This window comes from Phocoena phocoena, chromosome 8, assembly GCF_963924675.1.
Source record: "Phocoena phocoena chromosome 8, mPhoPho1.1, whole genome shotgun sequence".
Classification (NCBI taxonomy): Eukaryota; Metazoa; Chordata; class Mammalia; order Artiodactyla; family Phocoenidae; genus Phocoena; species Phocoena phocoena.
The window spans coordinates 99,623,480-99,644,102 of NC_089226.1; the positions used below are offsets into that span (position 1 = coordinate 99,623,480).

Here is a 20,623-nt window from a genome sequence, read left to right on the forward strand (position 1 = left end):
TGCCTCATGGCTCACTTCCTCCTCTTTAAAGCCCGCAGCACAGCATCTCTCTAACTCTACCTCCATCATCACATCTCTTTCTCTGACTCTCTTCTACCTCCCTCTTCCACTTTTAAGGACCCTTGTGATGGCACTGGGCCCACCCAAATAATCCAGGAAAATCTCCCTGTTTTAAAGTCAGCTGATTATCAATCTCAATGCCATCTGCAACCTTAAATACCTCTGCCATGTAACCTAACATATTCACAATTTCCTAGATTAGAATGTGGACATCTTTGGGGAAAAGAGAAGGGTGCATTATTCTGCCTACCACCATCTCTTCCCTCTTTCTGTTGTCCTTCAGATGCAATGAACTCACAGAAGATCAATATATATAAACACTTTACAAAATCAAATAGGAAGGGCTTCCCTGGTGGCGCAGTGGTTGAAGGTCCGCCTGCCGATGCAGGGGACGTGGGCTCGTGCCCCGGTCCGGGAAGGTCCCACATGCCGCGGAGCGGTTGGGCCCGTGAGCCATGGCCGCTGAGCCTGTGCGTCCGGAGCCTGTGCTCCGCGACGGGAGAGGCCACAACAGTGAGAGGCCCGCGTACCGCAAAAAAAAAAAAAAAAAAAAAAAAAAAATCAAATGGGAATTGGAAAGTAAATGTATCCTAATCTTCCCCTCCTTCCGTTCTTTAAAACTGTAGGATGTACAGGATTCCAAAGTCAAATAAGTATCACTCATATTGGTTGTCATTGCCCATTAACTGCTCACTTGCTTTCCTTCATTTGCATAGATAATGGACATTTGACAAGATTTTCTTTAGTTTCCTTTCTGGGTAAATTTATCATTTTGCTATGTTTTGTAATACTTAGGACATAATGATGTCATCCAAGCCAACAGCCTTCCCCAGAATGTGTGAAACCAAACCTAATCCCTACCCACCAAGCTACTCTACGGCTCCTGGGTCTCAACAACCTCTGAGTTTCATCAGCCTAGGAAACCAAGCGTAGAGTGGTCAGCCTCCCTTCATTACTTCTCCAGGAACCCTCACCAACAGTCGGCAGGCTCCAGGAAATATACAAATGGTAAATTAAGCTAGAGAAGCAGCTACAAGCTTTAAAGAAGAAGCAAAGGCACTAGGGGTAAGTCTACTTACTACTAGAATTTTTATTTTGCATTTGTAAGGTTTTATTGTGCTTATAAGCTATAGGTGGAGAGAAGTTTATGATCTCATGACATACGCCCAATCATTAGAAAGGCTGGAATGCTACCCTGAAAACAGTATCCCTTTTAGGTAGAAATAATTAGTCTGCATGTAGATTCATTTTACTTCGGATTCAAGCAAAAATCTAATGGGTGACAAAGGATTCTTCATAGCAGGATGATGCAGTAACACTGACATTCTGGAAATGCCACCACTTCTAGCTTGATCTCACTTTTGCAAAGGATATTCTGGGTACCCTCCATCCTGTCTCTGGATTAGTTTCAAGCCTGGTATTTGTATAGAGGCAAGCTCATATTGAGGGCTGCCTTAAAAACAGAAGGGACTACAAATGGGCTGTCTGGGGAAACTGGGTGTGAAAGAACTAGGGGCCATTCCATCTGCTCTCCCCTCACCCAGTGCCCATGGAGATGTTATGACTTAACTGCAGGTCAATTCCATACGGGGCACTTTGACCACTCCTAATCTAGTTCATAGAGGCACTGCAAATCAAATAAGCCCTATATGTACATGAAGACTCCACTGGCATAGGTGGCATTATTCGCTCCTTTGCTGTGCTTTTGAAGAACCTCTTTCACGCCACTAACACAACTCCTCCAAGTGGTACTGTCCCTCCCTGTGTGTAGCTCTAACTTCTCTGCTAGAGGCTTCCATAAATTATATTGAGTGCCCATTACATGCCAGAACTCTTCCAGCCATCACAGGAAAGTAAAACTGAGCGTCGGCCCCCCTGCAGCAGGCAGATGTAAGCTGGGAGGTGGCCTCTCAGATCCTCCTCCTGCCAGAGAGAGGAAGTTCCCTGCTCCCATTGGGCCACTGGCACAAACTAGCACACCACACAGCTGGCCCCATACAGGCGCTGGGACTACGGCAGAGAACAAATCAGGCATAACCTCTGCCCTCATGGAGCTCAGAACCTAGTGGGAGAATCAGACTACACACATAATAAAGAATTAAGGTACACAGTGTGCTGGAAGCTGATAAAATATATGGAAAGAATAAAGAAGTGTGAAAGGGATAAACAGTTCCAGGCAGTGAGGGGGTAGCAGTTTCAAGCTGGTCAGAGCAAGCTTTCCTTAGAAGATGACATGTGAGCAAAGACATGAAGTGAGGAGTAAGCCTTGTGGATGTCAGGCAAGAGGTTCCCGGTAAAGTCAGAAGGTCTTTCGAGGAAAATGTGGCATGTTTGAAGAACAGGGAGGAGGCAGATAAAGTAGAATAGAGGGCTTCCCTGGTGGCGCAGTGGTTGAGGGTCCGCCTGCCGATGCAGGGGACACGGGTTCGTGCCCCAGTCCGGGAGGATCCCACATGCCACGGATATGGATATGGAAGAACGGTTTTTTAGGGGAGAAGACTCACAGCTTTTATCAGAGTCTCAACTTCATTATTCAAAAAATATTAATCTCTTAGCATTGTTGAGGAAGCTGTGGGGTTCTTTTCTAATCCTGATTCAATTTAATTGCATTTGGTAGCTACTTGTTAAAGAAATAAACACAGCAATCACTGTATTTTCAGTATTCCTGGACAGATAAAATGTAAACTTTGAAAGAAACAATTAACGTCCAGTCCAATCTAGCAACAGTTATCTCTCACAAATCTGTTTATCAAGGATGAAAGAAGGTATACTAAGAGGTACTAAGATGTATCCACTGTCTGAGAATACATGATGGGCCAATAAGGAAATGTTTGCATACCTGCAATTTGAAAAAGAACAATATAAATGAGTACAAAACTAAGAAATAAGGTGTGTGATTTATATCACAAGATACAACAGAATTTAAAAAAGAAAAACAAGGTAGCTTAAATTCACTGGTACAATCAAGAAGAGCTCATGGAAGGAGTGAAGCTGAGCCTGAGGGGATAGTTAAGACATGGGCTCTGGAGTCAATTTGCTGCATTAAATTCCCAGGTCTGGGGCTTCCCTGGTGGCGCAGTGGTTGAGAGCCCGCCTGCCGATGCAGGGGACACGGGTTCGTGCCCCGGTCCGGGAAGATCCCACATGCCGCGGAGCGGCTGGGCCCGTGAGCCATGGCCGCTGAGCCTGCGTGTCTGGAGCCTGTGCTCTGCAACGGGAGAGGCCACAACAGTGAGAGGCCCACGTACCACAAAAAAAAAAAAAAAAAATTCTCAGGTCTGCCCCTCAGTAATTGTGTGACCTTGGGCACTGCTATGGTCTGAATGTTTCTGTCTCCCTCCAAAATTCATAAGTTGAAGTCCTAACTCTCAAAGATGATAGTATTAGGAGGTAGGCCTTTGGGAGGTGCTTATTAGGTCATGAGAGTGGAGTTCTCGTGAATGAGATTATTGCCTTATAAAAGAGACTCCTGAGAGATCACTCACCCTTTGCACCATGTGAAGACACAGAGGCACGGGCTGTGAACAGGAAGAGGGCCCTCACCACAAGGTGACTGTGCTGGAATCTTGAACTTGGACTTCCCAGCTTCCAGAACTGTGCACAATAAAATTCTGTTGTTTATAAACCACACAGTCTGTGGTATTTTGTTACAGCAGCCTGAACAGAGTAAGACAGATACCTAATTTCTTAAAGTCTCTGGGTCTCCATCCCATTGTTTGGGAGGATTACATGTACAATAAATGTAACGTGCTTAGAAATTATCAAGCATATTGTTAATGCCTAATAAATTGTTTTTTCTTCATTGATACTTTCCCCAGAACTCGGATTACCCAAGCAGAAAACTGGTCCATTTGCAAAACACAGTCATTGAAGTCACAGTTACACAATTTTTTCTAAGGTCTTGGAGGCTCTCAGGGGATGCTAATGCATGCCTATGCAGTAGTACTTTTTGAAGAATCCTTGGGCCACATGAACAAGCCTCCCCAAATACCTCAAACAAGGCTTTACTGAAAACATCCCTAATATGGGAAAGGAAAGAGTCAATCAAGTCCAGGAAGCACAGACAGTCCCAGACAGGATAAAACCAAGGAGAAACATGCCAAGCAAGACACATACTAATCAAAGTATCAAAAATTAAATACAAAGAAAAAATATTAAAAGCAGCAAGGGAAAAACAACAAATAACATACAAGGGAATCTCCATAAGGTTAACAGCTGATCTTTCAGCAGAAACTCTGCAAGCCAGAAGGGTGTGGTAGGACAAATATAAAGTGATGAAAGGGAAAAAACTACAACCAAGGTTACTCTACACAGCAAGGATCTCATTCAGATTTGACGGAGAAATTAAAACCTTTACGGACAAGCAAAAACTAAGAGAATTCAGCACCACCAACCCAGCTTTACAACAAATGCTAAAGGAACTTCTCTAGGCAGGAAACACAAGAGAAGTAAAAGACCTACAATAACAAACCCAAAACAATTAAGAAAATGGTCATAGGAACATACATATCGATAATTACCTTAAATGTAAACGCATTAAATGCTCCAACCAAAAGACACAGACTGGCTGAATGGATACAAAAACAAGATCTGTATATATGCTGTCGACAAGAGACCCACTTCAGACCTAGGGACACATACAAACTGAAAGTGAGGGGATGGAAAAAGATATTCCATGCGAATGAAAATCAAACGAAAGCTGGAGTTAGCAATACTCATATCAGACAAAATAGACTTTAAAATAAAGATTATTACAAGAGACAAAGAAGGACACAACATAATGATCAAGGGATCAAACCAAGAAGAAGATATAACAATTGTAAATATTTATGCACCCAACATAGGAGCACCACAATACATAAGGCGAATGCTAACAGCCATATAAGGGATATTGACAGTAACACACTCATCATAGGGGACTTTAACACCCCACTTTCACCAAAGGACAGATCATCCAAAATGAAAATAAAAAAGAAAACAAAAGCTTTAAATGATACATTAAAAAACATGGACTTAATTGACAGTTATAGGACATTCCATCCAAAAACAACAGAATACATTTTCTCCTCAAGTGCTCATGGAACATTCTCCAGGATAGATCATAACTTGACTCACAAATCAAGCCTTGGTAAATTTAAAAATATTGAAATCATATCAAGTATCTTTTCCAACCACAACGCTATGAGACTAGATATCAATGACAGGAAAAAATCTGTAAAAAATACAAACATATGGAGGCTAAACAATACATTGCTAGGTAACCAAGTGATCACTGAGGAAATCAAAGAGGAAATCAAAAAATACCTAGAAACAAATGACAAAGAAAACACAACAACCCAAAACCTATGGGATGCAGCAAAAGCATTTCTAAGAGGGAAGTTTATAGCAATACAATCCTACCTCAAGAAACAAGAAACATCTCAAATAAACAACCTAACCTTACACCTAAAGCAATTAGAGAAAGAAGAAGAACAACAACAAAAAAAGTTAGCAGAAGGAAAGAAATCATAAAGATCAGATCAGAAGTAAATGAAAAAGAAATGAAGGAAACAATAGCAAAGATCAATAAAACTAAAAGCTGGTTCTTTGAGAAGATAAACAAAATTGATAAACCATTAGCCAGATTCATCAAGAAAGAGGGAGAAGACTCAAATCAACAGAATTAGAAATGAAAAAGGAGAACTAACAATTGACACTGCAGAGGATCATGCAAAGGATCATGAGAGATTACTACAAGCAACTTTATGCCAATAAAATGGACAACCTCGAAGAAATGAACAAATTCTTAGAAAAGCACAACCTCCCGAGACTGAACCAGGAAGAAATAGAAAATATAAACAGACCAATCACAAGCACTGAAATTGACACTGTGATTAAAAATCTTCCAAAAAACAAAAGCCCAGGACCAGATGGCTTTACAGGCGAATTCTATCAAAAATGTGTAGAAAAGCTAACACCTGTCCTTCTCAAACTCTTCCAAAATATAGCAGAGGGAGGAACACCCCCAAACTCATTCTATGAAGCCACCATCACCATGATACCAAAACAAGACAAAGATGCCACAAAGAAAGAATACTACAGGCCAATATCACTGATCAACATAGATGCAAAACTCCTCAACAAAATACTAGCAAACAGAATCCAACAGCACATTAAAAGGATCATACATCCTGATCAAGTGGGGCTTATCCCAGGAATGCAAGGATTCTTCAATATACGCAAATCAATCAATGTGATAAACCATATTAACAAATTGAAGGGAAAAAAACATATGATCATCTCAACAGATGCAGAAAAAACTTGCGACAAAATTCAACACCCATTTATGATAAAAACCCTCCAGAAAGTAGGCACAGAGGGAACTTAGCTCAACATAATAAAGGCCATATATGACAAACCAACAGCCAACATCGTTTTCAATGGTGAACGGTGAAAAACTGAAACCATTTCCTCTAAGATCAGGAACAAGACAAGGATGTCCACTCTCACCACTATTATTCAACATAGTTTTGGAAGCCCTAGCCACGGCAATCAGAGAAGAAAAAGAAATAAAAGGAATACAAATTGGAAAAGAAGAAGTAAAGCTGTCACTGTCTGCAGATGACACAATACTATGCATAGAGAATCCTAAAGATGCTACCAGAAAACTACTAGAGCTAATCAATGGATTTGGTAAAGTAGCAGGTTACAAAATTAATGCACAGAAATCTCTTGCATTCCTATACACTAATGATGAAAAATCTGAAAGAGAAATTAAAGAAACATTCCCATTTACCACTGCAACAAAAAGAATAAAATACCTAGGAATAAACCTACCTAGGGAGACAAAAGACCTGTATGCAGAAGACTATAAGACACAGATGAAAGAAATTAAGGATGATACAAACAGATGGAGAGATATACCATATTGATACAAACAGATGGAGAGATATACCATATTCTTGGATTGGAAGAATCAACATTGTGAAAATGACTATACTACCCAAAGCAATCTACAGATTCAATGCAATCCCTATCAAACTACCAATGGCATTTTTCACAGAACTAGAACAAAAAATTTCACAATTTGTATGGAAACACAAAGGACCCCGAAAAGCCAAAGCAATCTTGAGAAAGAAAAACAGAGCTGGAGGAATCAGGCTCCCTGACTTCAGACTATACTACAAAGCTACAGTAATCAAGACAGTATGGTACTGGCACAGAAAGAGAAATATAGATCAGTGGAACAGGATAGAAAGCCCAGAGATAAACCCATGCACATATGGTCACCTTATCTTTGATACAGGAGGCAAGAATATACAATAGAGAAAAGACAGCCTCTTCAATAAGTGGTGCTGGGAAAACTGGACAGCTACATGTAAAAGAATGAAACTAGAACACTCCCTAACACCATACACAAAAATAAACTCAAAATGGATTAAAGACCTAAATGTAAGGCCAGACACTATAAAACTCTTAGAGGAAAACATAGGCCGAACACTCTTTGACATAAATCACAGCAAGATCTTTTTTGACCCACCTCCTAGAGTAATAGAAATAAAAACAAAAATAAACAAATGAGACCTAATGAACTTAAAACCTTTTGCACAGCAAAGGAAAACATAAACAAGATGAAAAGACAACCCTCAGAATGGGAGAAAATATTTTGCAAATGAAGCAACTGACAAAGGACTAATCTCCAAAATTTACAAGCAGCTCATGCAGCTCAATATCAAAAAAACAAACAACCCAATCCAAAAAGGAGCAGAAGACATAAATACACATTTCTCCAAAGAAGACATACAGATTGCCAACAAACACATGTAAGGATGCTCAACATCACTAATCATTAGAGAAATGCAAATCAAAACTACAATGAGGTATCACCTCACACTAGTCAGAATGGCCATCATCAAAAAATCTACAAACAATAAATGCTGGAGAAGTGGGAATGTAAATTGATACAGCCACTATGGAGAACAGTATGGAGGTTCCTTAAAAAACTAAAAATAGAACTACCATACGACCCAGCAATCCCACAACTGGGCATATACCCTGAGAAAACCATTATTCAAAAAGAGTCATGTACCACAGTGTTCATTGCCGTTCTATTTACAATAGCCTGGAGATGTAAGCAACCTAAGTGGCCTTTGACAGATGAATGGATAAAGATATGTGGCACATATATACAATGGAATATTAACTAGCCATAAAAAGAAACGAAATTGAGTTATTTGTAGTGAGGTGGATGGACCTAGAGTCTGTCATACAGAGTAAAGTAATTCAGAAAGAGAAAAACAAATACCGTATGCTAACACATACATATGGAATCTAAAATAAAAAAATAAAAAAAAGTTTTTGAAGAACCAAGGGGCAGGACAGGAATAAAGACGGAGACGTAGATAATGGACTTGAGGACACGGGGAGGGGGAAGGGTAAGCTGGGACGAAGTGAGAGAGTGGCATGGACATATATACACTAACAAATGTAAAACAGATAGCTAGTGGGAAGCAGCCGCATAGCATAGGGAGATCAGCCCGGTGCTTTTTGACCACCTAGAGGGGTGGGATAGGGACGGTGGGAGGGAGGGAGACACAAGAGGGAAAAGATATGGGAACATATGTATATGTATAGCTGATTCACTTTGTTATGAAGCAGAAACTAACACACCATTGTAAAGCAATTATACTCCAATAAAGATGTGAAGAAAAGAAAGAAAAAAACAAGGCTTTACGCTGAGGCCATGGCCCTAGCGTATGTCAAAGTCATAATGGCCCACCTCCTGTAGAGGTATAGCTAAATGACAGCATGGATCTTGACAGAGTTGACAATAAATGAGGAGCAGCAGCAATGATAGTGATGTCTCAGTGGTGCCTGAAGATGAGGAAGCAATTTTTAAATGTCCGTTTTCTTTTTTCAGGCAATCCAGATCATGACTGGATTGACACACAATTGACTTCGGAATTATTTGGGGTATAATGGCCTCTATTTATAACCAAGAGTTGGGTTTTGCTTCCTTGTCTTTTATTGACGGATATCCATTCTGGGGCGACCTCTCTGTGAGTAGCCTGCTGCAACAGCTGTCCTTCTCAGCTTATCAAGTATAGCTGTCCCCAGTCTATGTACAACTCATCTTTTAATAAGCCCTGCATCTGATCAGCTGGAGAATTTAGATACTAGATATTAATATTAGATATTAATTAGATAGAGAATTAAATAAAGAAGAGCTTTTGTTCTCCATTTTAACTTGCAGCCTAAACTCACACCCTAAAGTTTACACTAATCAAGTAACCAGCAAACCAAAGTTTTATTTCCCTATTACATTTTAGATGGAAATGTATGTGCTGGGTGGACAGTGGCAAAAAGAGGTGATCGGGAACATGATTAAAAATATGCAATTGATCATGAGAAGAGACTGAGCAGTGAGGTCAGAAGTCATCCGAACAAGGAAAACTTACAAGGGAATGAGGTCTTTTTATGAGAGAAACTAAGGAGAAAAAAGAAAAGGATGTCAAAAGGACATAGAAACCTCGAGAGTTACTCCAAAAAATTGAGAAGTACAAGAGGAATTTTTAAGAGGGAAATATAAATAGGTCAACCTTTCATCATATAAAGAGAAGTATTTCCCAGGAAAAATCAAAGGACCCATCATTTCACAAATAAATTTGTTTCTTTCTACAGTTCATTATTACTGGAGCACTCTCTATTTCGGCATCCAAGCAGTTTTCCCCTTGTCTGGTAAGTTAGAATGTTTCTACTTTTCAACCCCTTTAAAGATTAACTTATTTGGGTAAGAAAACTGAGAAGGCAGATTCAGCAAATAAGAAGGGGAGCATTTTTTTCCCAGAAGTATCTGTGGGTTGCCTCCATGGTACGTATGCCCTCACATGGTCTACACAATTTACCACTCAGAAATGGCAGAGCTCAACATCCCGACTCCTTAATTCACAAGAGTGGAAATTAGTAAAGATGGGGTTGTTTACTTCCAAGGCTCCCTGGTTCACTGGGGTCACACTGCATGGGGGAAACTCCAAACAGAAACAAAGAAGCCAGGGGACACCCTCTTGCCACTTCAGTATCAAAGACTCTACTATGCATTTGCTATTTCGCAGTTCTGCCTTGCCTTGTATTGTTATTTTTTCTTTGTGCATGTCTCCTAGTCTTATCCAGATTTGACTTTTGTTTTATAGTTCTTCAGATCATCATGAAAAACACCTAGCTCAGTACCTATGAAGAGTCCATAAATCCCTGGGACAGGCCTTTCAATTCTTTCTGTCACAGCACTCCACCTTTTGCAATCTCCTGGTCCACTTTTGAAACAGGAGAAAGAAAATGGTTTGCCAAGAACTAGAGACAACTAGAACGGAAGTGGTTTCAAGATTATATTTAATCCAGCACAAGAGGGAAGAACTGGAAAACAGGAACACAGAGTCATGTTACTCAGACTTTCCCAGACTAGAGTACACTTGACTAAAAATAAAATAAAATAAATCAGTCTAATCTTGACTACTCTTGTTGTAAACCAAAAACAAAATAAAATATCCTTTCACCGCATGATTTAGAGATCCTTCCCTCTAACTACGCTTGTCCAAGCATAGAATCTGTCCATTTGGAGAAGAGAGCTAAAATTATACCTAAAGCGATTCTTCTAGGAGCCCTTTAGAGGCCTTCAGAAGACTATCTAAGGCATGCTGAAGCAGTAGTACATTCCAAAGAACTCCTAACAAGTCAGCTGAGGACTTGGTTTCACAATTATTCTGCTGAATTTCAAAGCCTTCTTGTAGAAACTGGGGAACGTTTTATACTCTGCCCATTTACCCCTACCCTCAAAAGCCTAACAAGTTCCTCATTCTGTATCTATCTAGTCCTTAGAAAGACAAGGGTTTCATGAATTCCTAAATTTATCAACACAGATTTTTTTGTGTGTATATACTTTTCCATCTATAAAATTGGATGCTATATAGTACCACCTCATATAGTGGTTGTAAGAGTTCTACGAAATAACGCCTTTACATGATTCAGTGCAGTGACTGTCACAGAAAAAATGCTCGTTATAAGTTTGTCATTTTATCGTTTTAAAAAGGGAATATAATTGTTATTTTGCATGAGGCTTAGACAAATATAATAGATGAGCTTCTGCTTTGTATTATTTACATTTTTCTACAGATCTTAGAAATACCCTACATTTAGGTGGCATATAGAATAGTTTTCATGGTAACTATCCAGAAGGGAAGAGGAAAAAAATCATTTCAATTTTTTTTTCAAGATTTCAAAGATTAAGAACCGTTAGATTTAACTGCTTCTTATTTCATTTAATTTCACTCATCTTACATATGATTTACTTTGCCTGCCATCTCCCTCAGATAAAAGGCAGCCTAGGAATGAACATTGTTAATTCTGTCTTTGCCTTCATTGGGGTGATTCTGTTGCTGGTGGATGTGAGCATTAATGGGCTGCCTAATCAAGACTACTGGGCAGTGGTAAGTATCCCATCACCTACCATGTGCCTCCTCTCTTTCCACTCACTTAGAGTGGATCTATATTTTATTTCTTATTACTGTACAGCAGCTCTAGTAGTAAATCCCTTTTTCTATTCCAGCCCTACTCCTGGTCATGTGATCTCTAGGACTAGAGAATAAAGTGGGAGAGTCACCTCTGTAGATGGACTAGGGCAGAAAGGGCACCCCTTCGTGGTCCATCTCATGGGTAGTCACATAGGGAAGACTCCTAAAGGGTATACAGAAATACTGGGAAAAAAAGCTCCTGGAAATAAAAGAGTAACTGTATTTGCACACTGAATGAGAATAACCTATACTAGGAGAAAGAGATGCAAAATAAGTGAGATACAGATACAGATACATAGGTATCAATATTGATACTGATACATATTGAAATATATGTATCCTTGTTAAGGCATAAGGTATAGAAAAGGATTCTTTGAGGTTTTAGGCAGAAAAATCAAATTACTTACAAGCAGGAAAATAAATCAGCTTGACTCAGTCTCTACTACAACAACATTCAGTGAGGGAAAATCATGGAGCAATATCTATAGAGTTTTGATGAAAAGAAAATGTGACTCAAGAATAACAAGTCCAGGGACTTCCCTGGTGGTGCAGTGGTTAAGAATCCGCCTGCCAATGCAGGGGATATGGGTTCAAGCCCTAGTCCGGGAAGATCCCACATGCCACGGAGCAACTAAGCCCCGTGTGCCACAACTACTGAGCCTGCTAGCCACAACTGCTGAGCCCGCGAGCCACAACTACTGAAGTCCACACGCCTAGAGCCTGTGCTCCACAACAAGAGAAGCCACTGCAATGAGAAGCCCATTCACTGCAACCAAGAGTAGCCCCCGCTCCCCGCAGCTAGAGAAAGACCGCACGCAGCAACAAAGACCCAATGCAGCCAAAAATAAATAAATAAATTTTTTTAAAAATTTTAAAAAGAAAAAAAGAATAACACGTCCAATAAAATCCTTGTGAAAGTATAAAAGCAACAAGAAGATACTCTCAGTAAAACAACAATAACACACATGGGCACTGCTGCTAAAAAAAAAAGAATAGTAATATTCAACCATACACGAGGTAGATTAAATCAAGAATGTAGAAACGCAAGGAGAAGCTGTGTAAGGAGATTCATGAAAAGCACAAAAACTGGAAGGTGAAGAGAGAGGTGAAGAGAGAAGATGAGAGGTAAAACAAGCATGCTAATCTCTCATTTTTCATAATAAACAATCATCTAATAACTGCCTCAAACTGAAACTTGTAGGTTTAAAATGATGTCAACTTCTTCGTGGATTTCGTAAACTTGACTTCTTTTTGTTCTTTTAAAATCGGGTAATACTTTTATTTCAAAATAGGAAGTAAAAACGATTCCATTATTAAAAAACGGTGTTTCCCTCTATTGCTCTCTCATTCCCTCCCTTGCTTGTTCTCCTTTTTTCTCTCTCTTGCTGTCTCTCCATGCAACCACTTTTCTTTTTTTTTTTCTATTTTTTTGTCTGCCCTACACGGCATGCCAGATCTTAGTTCCCCGGCCAGGAATCGAAGCTGCGCCCCCTGCAGTGGAATCCGCACAGAGTCCCAACCACTGGACCGCCAGGGAAGTCCCTGCATCCGATTTTTCTATTTGCCTTTCGCCCATACATAGAGTTCTAGAATAACAGGTCTCAGATGTTCATTTAGCTCATTTCTGGGCAGTGGCATTTGGGATGATTGGTTGTGTTCTATGTAACTTGATTTATTTTTTTATTTTAATGAGCAAGTAAATTTTTATTATAAAAAAAGGCCACTGCAAAGAAAAAAACTCTACTTCCTTTCTAATGTTTCTAAATAAAACAGTCTACCGGCAAAAAGGGAAGTCTCCTGGCATTTTAAAGAAATTCCAGAGTGAATTTACATTCCCCTGAAATAAGCATGTGATGACAGAGAAATGATCCCAGAGCTAGGTGAGTACAGGCAATAGTACATGTGATGAGTCAGAACTTTTTGAAGCCTGGGTGAAGCCCTCCTGATTCAGTCAACATTTCAGTGTGTTTATTCCTGATTTCAGCTTGCTGGGAGAGGAATTTCAGCCATGCTGACCGTCTTCTCTCTTTAGGAGTTTTGCATAACTTGTGTCACAGTCCGTTTTGCCAGCCAAGCAAGCACCAACACCAATGGGGTGAGTTGGGCCTCTTCTCTGGAAGATGATCTCAGTATGTACTGAAGGAATACAGGCTTCAGGGTCAGCTGAGTCCCACTGCGGGCTTACCACAGCGCTCTCGGCCCTCTTCCCTGATGGGACCAGGGAGGTTACTGAACAGGATTATAGTGACAATACTGTTTGCTTGTTTCATTCTTTCCAGTCTGTCCTTGGTATTCCAATTGTGTATGCAAATAGTCCCTTGACAACAGGGTGGTCCTCAGTTCCTCCCAGAAACGATGGCCACCAAGCTCATACCACCTCATACCACTAGGTATTAAAAGAAAAAGGAGGCTCAGTGCAATCTCATGGGGTAAAACTACCCACAGAAACTTCTTAAGAAGCGGCCTCGACTCTCCACGATGATTGCGGACCTTTAAAGACTGTGTTTCAGATTTGTTCTTAGTTTATCACGAATGATAACTGCATGGATCTCCCCGCCACTGTTTCTTCCTACATATGCCACTACCGCTCGCTGGCAAAGGCGAAGGGCCAGAGGACCGGCAATGACTGCAGCTCTCTTGAAGTTAGAAAATTTCCTGTTAACGTTACCCTTTCCTCAATAAAATGTTACTAGGAACATAAGCCTTTTTTGGTATTTTTTCATTCATTTGGTTTGTTATTGGTTGTTAAGTAGGAGATCTGACGAAATGTTGCAAAGCAGACAGATAAAACTTCTTTGATGATGATTTACAGGGTGTCCAGGTAGAAGTGTGATATCTACCACAGAAGGTATATGCCTACTATTAATATGATGCTATTTAAAGCCCTTACGGTAGTTTCATTCTGGAATATCTAAAAACGTATTCATTAATTCATTCATTTGCTCAAAAAAGGTATTACGTTACTACTTTGTGACCAAACGCTGTGCTATTCAATTACATAAAATTAAGATTTTACGCACTTTTTACTTGGGGTAGTATAAAATGGGATACAGTGGGCTTTATTGAAATGCCAGTGTACACATGTTTTTTTTTTCAGGTACAAGTAACAAATGCTGGGTTTAAGTACAAAGACTTCACCCCAAAAATATAACTTAAACTGTATGAGAAAAACCAAAGTGCATCCTATATTTAGTCTCTTCATTCCTCAGAAGAATACAGGTTATTATTAGACCTCTAGGGTGTCTTCCAATTCTAAGGTTAATCATTCATCATGAAATACACGGGTTCAAGAATTATCTTTCCACGCTTGTACACTGTTGGTAGGAATGTAAATTGGTGCAGCCACTGTGGAAAACAGTATAGAGGTTTCTCAAAAAACTAAAAATAGAACTACCATATGACCCAGCAATTCCACTCCTGGGTATATACCCCCAAAAAAACCCCAAAACACTAAATCGAAAAGATACATGCACCCCAATGTTCACAGCAGCATTATTTGCAATTGCCAAGACATGGAAACAACCTAAGTGTCCATCAACAGATGAATGGATAAAGAAGATGTGGTACATATATACAGTGGAATAGTATTCAGCCATAAAAAAGAACAATATTTTGCCATTTGAAGCAACATGGCTGGACTTGGAGGCTATTATGCTAAGTGAAATAAGTCAGTGAAAGATAAATACTGTATGATATCACTTATATGTGGAATCTAAAAAAAAAACAAAACTAGTAAATATAACCAAAATAAAGCAAACACAGATATAGAGAACAAACTAGTGGTTACCAGTGGGGGGAGGGGGGTGTGCAATATGGGGGTGAGGGAGTGAGAGGTATAAACGATTGGGTGTAAGATAGGATCAAGGATGTATTGTGCAACATGAAGAATATAGCCAACAATTCTGTAATAACTGTAAATGGAAAATGACCTTTAAAAATGTATAAAAATTAAAACTTTAAAAAAATAATACTTAAGCCAGAAACCAAAAAAAAAAAAAAAAGAAAAAAGAAAAGAATTCTTTCCAAAATCCATAAATGTATCTTAGATACATACATATCATTGATTCACACCAGGCCTACACAACATTTCAGGAAGCTCTTTTTCCCAGAGCGTGTTTTGCGTTTGTCACATCCCTCTAAAAATCAATCAGTCACAATTGTCCCCTTCTCCCAAGGAGCTGGCCAAACCTATCCTGAATTTGGGTGATTGGGAGGGGGTGTGCAGGGAGTCCCTAGGCATCTATGTGCAGGAGTGATTTGAATCAGGGGAAAGATCTGGAGGAAGCTGTGAGTTCAGGTATGTGAAGCTTGAGCTGAAAGACCAGGAAGTGAGGTCCAGTTCCCAGCCTGGCCTCTGTGATGGGTTTGATCCCCCTGGAGAAAGGCGTATTCTCCTCATTTGTGCACGGACTATAACCAGGTTCCTGCTCTGTAAGGAGGACCGAAGAAAATGCAAGGCTGTCTGAACACCCCCAGGGCTCGGAGCTTGAGGTGAGCTGGGAGATAGCAGCTGGGGTCAAGCGGCCTTCTCCCAGAGAAGCAGCTGCAAAGCCCGAGAAGGCTAAGATGTAGAAGGAAACTGGGTGCCCCACACACGCGGCAGAGGCTCAGCAGAGGCCTGTGCTGCTAGAAAACAATGTGAAGATTCTGGGGACTCCCAGAAATACTTCGGAAGTGGGGATGGGCAGATAGTTGAGGTGTGCCTGGGCAGGTAGGGGTGCAAGCCAGGCAAGTGTGACCATATCGCCAGTGATTCCTCATTCCCACAGGCTGAAGAGGTCTCAGACAGCAGCATTTCCCTAAAACCGGCTGTTTCTGCCTTTCTCCCTTCATTTCGTAATGAAAACAAACAAAGCCTTTCTCTCTCCAAACTATTCTCTACAATTTATCACGTAGAAATGTTGTTCCTCTCCTCAAGCCCACCTCTCCTCCACGCCTCAGTACCCTGACTTCACTCTAAAAATGGGTAGCTGTTTACTCAATTCTACCAACTCAGCAGTACTCAGCCAGCTTCACTCAATCTCTCTCTCCACATGTGGTCTTCACCCAGTTTAAGCCTCACTCACAATTTTATTTTATTTTTCACAACTCCTCTCACTCCCCCAAACATTTAGCAACACTTTAAAATATGGTACGGGTGGGCTTCCCTGGTGGCGCAGTGGTTGAGAGTCCGCCTGCTGATGCAGGGGATGTGGGTTCGTGCCCCGGTCTGGGAAGATCCCACATGCCGCGGAGCGGCTGGGCCCGTGAGCCATGGCCGCTAAGCCTGCGTGTCTGGAGCCTGTGCTCCGCAGCGGGAGAAGCCACAACAGTGAGAGGCCTGCGTACTGCAAAAAAAAATAAAATAAAATATGGTACGGGGATCGCTCAAGATGGTGGAGTAAGAGAACACGGAAGTCGCCTCCCACCATAAACGCATCAAAAATACATCTACACGGGCTTCCCGGGTGGCGCAGTGGTTAAGAAACTGCCTGCCAATGTAGGGGACACGGGTTCGAGCCCTGGCCTGGGAAGATCCCACACGGTGTGGAGCAACTAAGCCCATGCGCCACAACTACTGAGCCTGTGCTCTAGAGCCTGCAAGCCATAACTACTGAGCCCACATGCCACAACTACTGAAGCCCGTGCGCCTAGAGCCCGTGCTCCACAACAAGAGAAGCCACAACAATGAGAAGCCGGCACACCGCAACGAAGAGTAGCCCCCGCTCATTGCAACTAAAGAAAGCCCTCGCACAGCAACGAAGACCCAATGCAGCCAAAAATAAATAAATAAATTTATTTATTTAAAAAGAAATACATCTACACGTGAAAAGATGCTCAACATCACTAATCATCAGGGATATACAAATCAAACCCCCAACGAGATTTTTTTGATCTGTCAGAATGGCTATGATCAAAAAGTCTACAAATAACAAATGTGGCTGAGGATGTGAAGAAAAGGGAACCCTTGTGCACTGTTGATGGGAATGTAAATTGGTGCAGACACTGGAAAACAGTATGGAGGTTTCTCAAAAAACTAAAAATAGAACTACCATATGATCCAGCAATTCCACTCCTGGGTATATATCTAGAAAAAAACAAAAACACTAATTTGAAAAGATATATGCACCCCAATGTTCACAGCAACATTATTTACTATTGCCAAGATATGGAAACAACCGAAGTGTCCATCAACAAATGGATGGATAAAGAAGATGTTGTATGTATACATACAATGGAATACTGCTCAGCCATAAAAAAGACTGAAATTTTGCAATTTGCAGCAACATGGATAGACTTGGAGGGCATAATGTTACGTGAAATGTCAGACAAAGATAAATACTGTTATGATATCACTTATATGTAGAATCTAAAGAATATAACAAACTAGTGAATATAACAAAAAAGCAGCAGACTCTCAGATATAGAGAACAAACTAGTGGTTACCAGTAGCGTGGGGAGGAGGGGTTATATAGAGGTAGAGGAATGGGAGGTACAAACTACTGGGTGTAAGACAGGCTCAAGGATGTACTACTGTACAACACGGGGAATACAGCCAATACTTTGTAATAACTGCAAATGGAAAGTAACCTTTAAAAATTGTACAAAAATTTTTTGAAAATCTACATGTGGAACAATCCTCACTGAAAACTAACTGGAAACTGGCAGAAGGACCCCTGTACAACCAAGCCTGTAAGACAGATACAATATGTAATCAGGTAAAGGAAGAGAAGTGATCAGATCAGGATCTGTGACCCCAGGAGGCAACTCAGGGGAAAAGGGAGATTACATGGGTGGACACCCACCCTAGGGAGTGAGGGTGTGAACCACTTACTGGGCACCACAGCCCAGAGGCCTGACGTGGGGAAGATGAGCCCTTGGCTGGTTGGAGAGCTTCTGGGACTGACAGGAAGGCTGTGGGAAGCCTGGACTCTGCCTGTGAGGAGCCCCAGAGCACTGGCTTGCCCCCAAGGACTGCTCTAGTGCATGTCCAGTGTCCCGCAACTGCCCCCCACCAGGCAACCCAGCATGAGCGCAGTGAACACTCCAGCCATTCTTACTCTACGTCACAGCTCTGCACTGGACCGAGGGCTGCCACTACCAAGGAGAGAGCTTGGTCTGGGACTCGGACCCGGGGCTGCACCTGAGCAGGGCGAGGGCAACAACTGCTGGCACCTGCAGAGGTGGCACATCGGAGGCAGCTGAGACCTCTGCCTGTGGCCGACCCTCCACAGCCCATACCCTGTCACGAGCAGAGAGCCTGCGTGTCCCCCTCTTGCTTCAGCACTGCTCCACCGTGGGGCAAGGGTCCCAGTGCTGGGAGAGAGAAAGCACACACCTAAAGAGAACAGAGCCGACCCTGGGCTCAGAGCTTCTGCCCCAGCAACTTGGTATCTGACCCCCTCACAAGGCATTGTCAGCCACTGAGTAGAGGGGAACCCCACCTCACACACGGCAATGGCTCTAGCCCCTCCATCTCCAGCGTGCCAAGGCTAAATCAGGAAGAAACAGACAATTTGAACAGACCAATCACTAGGAATGAAATTGAATCTGTAATTTTAAAAACTCCCAGCAAACAAAAGTCTAGAGCCAGATGGCTTTAAAGGAGAATTCTACCAAACATATTAAAAAGTGATAATAAACTATCCTTCTTGAACTGTTCCAAAAAACTGAAGAGGGTAAAACACTCCCAAATTCATTTCACAAGGCCACCATTACCCTGATACCAAAAACAAAGACACTATAAAAAAAAAAATTACAGGTCAGTATCTTTGATGAATATAGATTCGAAAATGCTCAATAAAATATTAGCAAACTGACCCCAACAATACATAAAAAAGGATCATACACCATGTTCAAGTGGGATGTATTCCAGGGACACAAGGATTATGGTTCGATATTCGCAAATCATCCAATGCGATACACCACATTAACAAAAGGAAGGATTAAAAGCACCTGATCAAAAAAAGAAGAAAAAATACATGATCATCTCAATAGATGCAGAAAAAAGCGTTTGACAAAATTCAACACCCAGTCATGCTAACAACTCTCATCAAGGTGGATATGGAGGGAACATATCTCAACATAACAAAGGCCGTTTATGACAGACTCACAGCTAACATCATACTCAACAGTGAAAAGCTGAAAGCCTTCCCTCTAAATTCAGGAACAAGACAAAGATGCCCACCCTCGCCACTTTATTCAACATAGTATCTGAAGTCCTAGCCACCCACAGCAATCAGACAAGAAAATGGAATAAAAGGCATCCAGGTTGGAAGGGAAGAGGTAAAACTGGCACTATTTGCAGATGACATGATACTATATATAGAAAACCCTAAAGTCTCCACCCAAAAACTCTTAGAACAAATAAATGAATTCAGCAAAGTTTCAGGACACAAGATTAATATACAGAAATCTGCTGCATTTCTTTACACTAACAATTAACTATCCTAAAGAAAAAGTAAAAAAAAAAAAAAAATCTCCTTCAAAAAGAATAAAATACCTAGAAATAAACTTAACCAAGGAGGTAAAAGACCTATATTTTGAAAACTATGAAACACTGATGAAGGAAATTGAAGATGATACAAAGAAATGAAAAGGTATCCCACCGTAGGGCTTCCCTGGTGGCGCAGTGGTTGAGAGTCTGCCTGCCGATGCAGGGGACACGGGTTCGTGCCCCAGTCCGGGAGGATCCCACATGCCGCGGAGCGGCTGAGCCCGTGAGCCATGGCCACTGAGCCTGTGCGTCCAGAGCCTGTGCTCCGCAACGGGAGAGGCCACAGCAGTGAGAGGCCCGCGTACCGCAAAAAAAAAAAAAAAAAAAAAGATGTCCTGCCGTGTTCTTGATTTGGAAGAATTAATATTGTTAAGATATGCATACTACCCACAGCAATCTACAGTCTTAATGCAATCCCTGTGATATTTTTCACAGAAATAGAACAAATAATTCTAAATTTTATATGGAACCATAAAAGCCCAGTATGTGCAATGCAGTACGTGCAGACTAGAGCTGAGAACCATCCCTAGACCTTGTGATTTTG

General features: G+C 41.1%; 1 pseudogene; it reads left to right on the plus strand.

Moving 5' to 3' along the window:
- The first annotated feature begins 861 nt into the window (after window positions 1-861).
- Window positions 862-13,993, plus strand: LOC136127028 (membrane-spanning 4-domains subfamily A member 12-like; annotated as a pseudogene).
- The last annotated feature ends 6,630 nt before the right edge of the window (window positions 13,994-20,623 follow it).